Here is a 6,000-nt window from a genome sequence, read left to right as displayed (position 1 = left end):
CGTTTAAATATTAATCTACATTTTTTATATTCTTCATTTAAAAATACTTATATGAAAAATGTGAAAAAAAATTAAATCGCCCTTACACTTCAATTAAAAATGGAATAACATAATAAATATGTAGTTCATATTTTAACTATTTCTGAGTTTCTTTTAATCCTAAATTCACTTTGTGTATATTTTTAACAGGAACATTCTACAGAGACAATTCTTAATTCGTAGCGTGTAAGGTAGAAAGGTATTTCGTAGCATATAAAAAAAAAGTATCAAATTTACTCGCTACGAGGGATAGTCTATCTGCTACGCCGTAGCCACATCCCAAAATCGTAGCGACGATATGAAATTAGAATACTTACTACTAATAATAGGGTTAGGGGTCTACACGTACACATAGAGTTTTAAGAATTCATCTATTTGAAAAAAAAATGCGTCTGGAATTTAATAAGTATTTTTTACGTACTCAGCGTACGCAAAACTATAACCTCCTTTGAGCTGAGTAAACCAACGGTGAGACACCCTGTATAGATAAGAATCAATAAACAAATAACACGATTGCACTGTCGTAAATAATATCTGAGTTTCCATCAATTTTATACTGTCATCATGGACGTATAAAAAAAGACGGACGGTATATCGCCTAAACATTGAGTGAAGCCTAGTAATGGCGGCGAAACATCCATGTGTGTGTGCCATGTTGCCATGGCAACAGCTGTGTTGATGACAATGGCGGCTGTATTTTTTTCTATAAATTTTGCCGTAATAATTTTGTCATTAAAACATAAAAGGAATAACTTGCTTCCCTGTGGAATGTAATCCCTTGTGATTTGTTATTTAAAATTGTACTGTTGCGACACCATTTAACCACGCAAGACGGCATTTTAAATATTTTTTGTGAAACAGTGACGCAGTTAATCAGTCGGTAGTTCACGACGTAATGGCGGCCGACTAGCTTACTATGGTGAGAGTGTGTGCGTGTTTATTGTCTTTACACGATCGCTAGCTTACTATGGTGGCTTCACGTTGTTAGTTCGTAATACGGCGTCCGTCTTTTTTTATACGTCCATGACTGTCATAAACAACGCTTAGTTGTTTATTGTTTAAAGATTTAAGGACCGTGACATTTCATTTAATTGAAGAACTGAAGCCTAATTTTATTTCCTAGGCTCAATGCCTTTAAATGCTTAGGTTTATGAGTAATTTGATTTTATGGTTGCATACAGAACTGATTGTAGCGTGTTTAATATATGTAATTTTGAAGTGAAGCTTCTTTAGGCCCGTTGAGAGTGAAATTTCAAGTGCGTCATGGTAATACCGTCACGTCATGGAGTATCTTTGAATCTTTCCAAAGTTTCACTTCTTACATATGTGCTGGACACATACGCTCTTTTTAGTAACTTTAAAACCTAGTTAAGTATTTGTTAAAAAATATTTAGTTAAAAAACGAAAGTATAATAAATATGCGTGCATTACATTTTTAACATGCAGGCTAAAAATAAGCCCTAATTACTCAAAATCTTAAAAAGCGCTCTTTGCAAGTCAACCCAATCCAATAAATGATATTTTATAGATTAATTATATTATAATTTTAATAGATACTTAAGTGAAATCCAATTCTCTTCGTTTTTGAATCGTTTTTTCTTATAACTAGAGTAACGACGATGTTATAATTACGATTGTGCGATTATTTTCAATAAAACTGCATATAGTACACTTATATATACTTGATAAAATATATATATATATATATATATATATATATATATGTATTTTTATTCTCCTCCTCCTGTACTCTGATATACGTATAACCCGACCCAATAAATGATGCATTACAATTTTCCGAAGCATCATTTATTGATTCGATTATCTAGTAAAGTAAAGTGACCTCTACATTTTCATAGCAATACAATTTTTAGGTTGCAAATGTTATCATAAACTTTCTAGAAAAAACGAGCAATAGGCACTCCTAACACGATTATAACCCGACCCAATAATTGATGCATTACAATTTTCAAAAACATCATTTATTGGCTCTATTATCTAGTTAGATGAAGTAACCTCTACATTTTTGTATCTTATTTTTTTAATAAACTTCAGTCATAGATAGCGATACTACAATTTATAGGGTACCTATATATTTTGTCAATAATACTATTGACAAACACATTATCTATATGTACTTGATAAAATATATAAGCCTGTTAGAACAAACGAGCAAAAGACACCCGTATAACCCGACCCAATAAATGATGCATTACAATTTTGTAAACATCATTTATTGGATCGATTAAATATGATGATTTACACTTTTCAGAACCATCATTTATTGGCTCTATTATCCAGTTAGGTGTAACCTCAACATTTTTGTACAGTTTTTATATTAACAAGAGTCACGACGATGATACAATTACAAGTGTGCGAACGTTGTCACGGTTCGATCTGTGTGAAAGGTCACAGGTTCGAATCAATTGCTTAATTTAAGGATTTTCAGTAACCTTTATATTTGAGTAGGCGATTTTTTTTATATGTTATGAATAAAAATTTATTGATACGGATATGGTGTTTTTTTATTTTAATTAGAAAATGCAGTTGATTGTATATCTATACTTATATTATAAAGCTGAAGAGTTTGTTTGTTTGAACGCGCTAATCTCAAGAACTACTGGTCCGATTTGAGAAATTCTTTGGTGTTACATAGCCCATTTATGGAGGAAGGCTATATAGTTTTATATCATCACGCTAAGACCAACAGGAGCGGAGCCACGCGGGTGAAACCGCGGAGAGCTAGTCAAGGATATGGGTATTGGAGAATGATAAGGTCTAATTTGAAGGATTTTATTGCGTTTATTAAACTGTATACACCATTTTAAGGTTTCAACAATAAGCCCGTTTGCTATAATAGTACAAAATATAATAAGTAATTGCACAATAAGCAATTGTTGAGAAATTTTTTATTAATAGAAAAAATTCAAACCCGCGTCTTTCTGTCAATTTATTTTTTGTGTGAAAGAAGAACAAACATCTTCCAATAAAAAAAATAAAACAATAATTTCAACTTCTATTTTTATACTTTCATTTGTAGGTATCTGTAAGCTGAATTTAAAAAACGCACACAATTTATTTTATCTTATTATCCAATCTAAAAAACTATATGAATAATTATATCACTTCTGTAAATAAGAATTACATAATGTATACGTAAATATACAGTGTTACTAATGTAATACATTATTATACTTAGATTAAGTAGATGCATCTTTTAAGTTATAACATAGTTGTTATACCTACTTAATTTTATAGGTTACGATATGGTTACGATATCTCTATGAGATGAGACTCAATAATATTCACTTGAAAGTAAAAATGAGTACAATTCTACTTATTATATTATTGGTAGTTATAGGTAATAAAAACAAAAGATTTGTATTTAATTTATGTTACAGAAACTAACCTGTAGAAAGCATTACTTATTCCCAAACTATATTATTATTTTATTTTTATATCGGGTCAATTTCGGGTCGGGAGGCGCGAATAGTCATTTTATATCACTAGAAATCCGCCCCGGCTTTACCCGTGGTACATTTACAGCCTATAGCACTCAGATATCACGCACTAATCCAACGGTGAAGGAAATTTCGAAATCAGTTCAGTTCCAGAGATTAGCGCGTTCAAACAAACAAACTCTTCAGCTATATATTAGAAAACTTCGCAATCTAACAAGGAATGTAAGGTCGCTTACAAAACCATATTACTTAGTTATTTCAGAGAAAAATATTTAAATACTCTCTTTTCATATTTTATTGCCGTCAATTTGTTTTGCGTATGAATGTCACGAAAAGAATTGCCAATTTCAAAACTCTGAAATATCTGTTTACATAAATAGACAAAAGCACCTTAAATTTGCGACACACAAGAAAAACGTATTATTTTTCCATACAAATATAATTTAAATATAAGAACATACGTTACTACTGCAATATATAATCTTCTTATAATATGTATAAAAATGAATCGCAAAATGTGTTGGTAAGCGCATAACTCGAGAACGGGTGGACCGATTTCGATAATTCTTTTTTTATTATATTCCTTGAAGTACGAGGATGGTTTTTATGTAGAGAAAACGTAAATATGTACCACGGGCGAAGCCGGGACGGACCGCTAGTATATAATAATTCTTTAAGCAGTGTCAAAATAAAAAATAAAAAAATGCAGAACGTCAGAAAACGTTTTTTTAAAATTAACATAAACGCCCCACTAAATTGTGAAAACCTAAAAAACGCATTACACTATGCCCTTTAGAGCGCACGATCGCAAAGAAAAAGATTAAAAAAAACCCGGAAATATCTCCCCTCCTGCACATCCTAAGTCAGAAATAATAGAATAGGATCACATATATAATCTGTATTGGCGCGAACACAGTTCAGTTTTGCGCGCGAAACTTGACAATCGCGTGTGTGGTTTTTTTTTTAATCGAAAGGATCTTGTACAGATTTTTATGTGATCTGTGGTGATTGTGTTTTAAAAATATTTTAATAACAGTAAGTAGTTTGAATTCATTTCTAATAGATACATGAAAATATATAGTGATTTTTGATTTATTAGAAAATTTTAGAATTTTCATTTTGATTTACAACTGGCCAGGAATAATTTTAACACCAATAAAACCTATTAACGTTTGAATAAATTATATTTATATAATAAACTAGCTGGTGCGTTGTGCGCGGGCTGCAAGCAGCCCGCGAGCCCCTTTTGCCCCTGGGTTGAAGCAATAGGGCAGTCATTTGAAAATGCATCAAAATCCCCCGTCAATTTGTTATTATTTGCCAACAGCGATTCCACAGTCAATCGGAAGTGCTTATAAATTCCCAATTCGAATATTTTCTATTTTGAAATGCTGTCGAACTTCGAGGGTGCGTGGTGCGCGGGCTGCAAGCAGCCCGCGAGCCTCTTTTGCCTCTGGGTTGAAGCAATAGGGCAGTCATTTGAAAATGCATTCGAATTTCCTGTCCATTTGTTACATCTGCTAACAGCGATTCTACAGTCGGTCGGTAATGCTTATAAATTCTCCATTCAAGTATTTTCCACTTCGGGAGGCTGCCCACCTTCGAGGGTGCGTGGTGCGCGGGCTGCAAGCAGCCCGCGAAGCATCCCAGGGCAGAAATCTTCAGTCAGTTGAAAATGCATAAAAATTCCCCTTCAATTTGTTAATATCTGCTAACAGCGATTCCACAGTCAATCGGAAGTGCTTATAAATTTCCCATTCAAATATTTTCTATTCCGGGGGGCTGTCTACCTTCGAGGGTGCGTGGTGCGCGAGCTGCAAGCAGCTCGCGGCTCATCCCAGGGCAGAAATCTTCAGTCAGTTGAAAATGCATAAAAATTCCCCTTCAATTTGTTAATATACTGCTAACAGCGATTCCACAGTCAATCGGAAGTGCTTATAAATTTCTCATTCAAATATTTTCTATTCCGGGGGGCTGTCTACCTTCGAGGGTGCGTGGTGCGCGAGCTGCAAGCAGCTCGCGGCTCATCCCAGGGCAGAAATCTTCAGTCATCTGAAAATGCATTTGAATTTCCTGTCCATTTGTTACATCTGCTAACAGCGATTCTACAGTCAGTCGAAACTGTTTATAAATTACATATTCAAATATTGGTTAAATTCTTGAAACGTGATCTCCGAATTTCATCATTTTGAGGTGTCTAATCGATAGTGGGCAGTGACTTTTCATAATAAACTGTTCAAGAGTTTACTTAACACGCTCGTCGCTTCGCTCCTCGCTACCTATTTGAATATTTACGCCTGCCGCTGACGTGACTTGCTCGCTTCGCTCGCTTGGCTAGTGCAGTAGTTCAAAAGTTAACCTAACTCGCTCGTCGCTTCGCTCCTCGCTACTTCTTTGAATATTTACGCCGGCCGCTGACGTGACTTGCTCGCTTCGCTCGCTTGGCTAGTGCGGTAGTTCAAAAGTTAACCTAACTGGCTCGTCGCTTCGCTCCTCGCTA

At 34.3% G+C, this 6,000-nt stretch overlaps 1 protein-coding gene across 1 annotated transcript in view; it reads left to right on the top strand.

The window, feature by feature from the left end:
• The first annotated feature begins 4,397 nt into the window (after positions 1 to 4,397).
• The window catches only part of Cpr50Cb (Cuticular protein 50Cb), a 39,878-nt gene continuing 38,275 nt past the window's right edge, over positions 4,398 to 6,000 (top strand). Inside the window, exon 1 of the mRNA XM_089711816.1 lies at positions 4,398 to 4,535. The gene's annotated coding sequence lies outside the window, so the exon portion shown is untranslated. The remainder of the gene's footprint in view (positions 4,536 to 6,000) is intronic.

This window comes from Colias philodice, chromosome 27 (genome assembly GCF_061535455.1).
Source record: "Colias philodice isolate Cphi_HAF_F1 chromosome 27, ilColPhil1 Martin Lab GWU primary, whole genome shotgun sequence".
NCBI classification, from domain to species: domain Eukaryota; kingdom Metazoa; phylum Arthropoda; class Insecta; order Lepidoptera; family Pieridae; genus Colias; species Colias philodice.
This window is presented reverse-complemented; position numbering and strand designations above follow the sequence as displayed.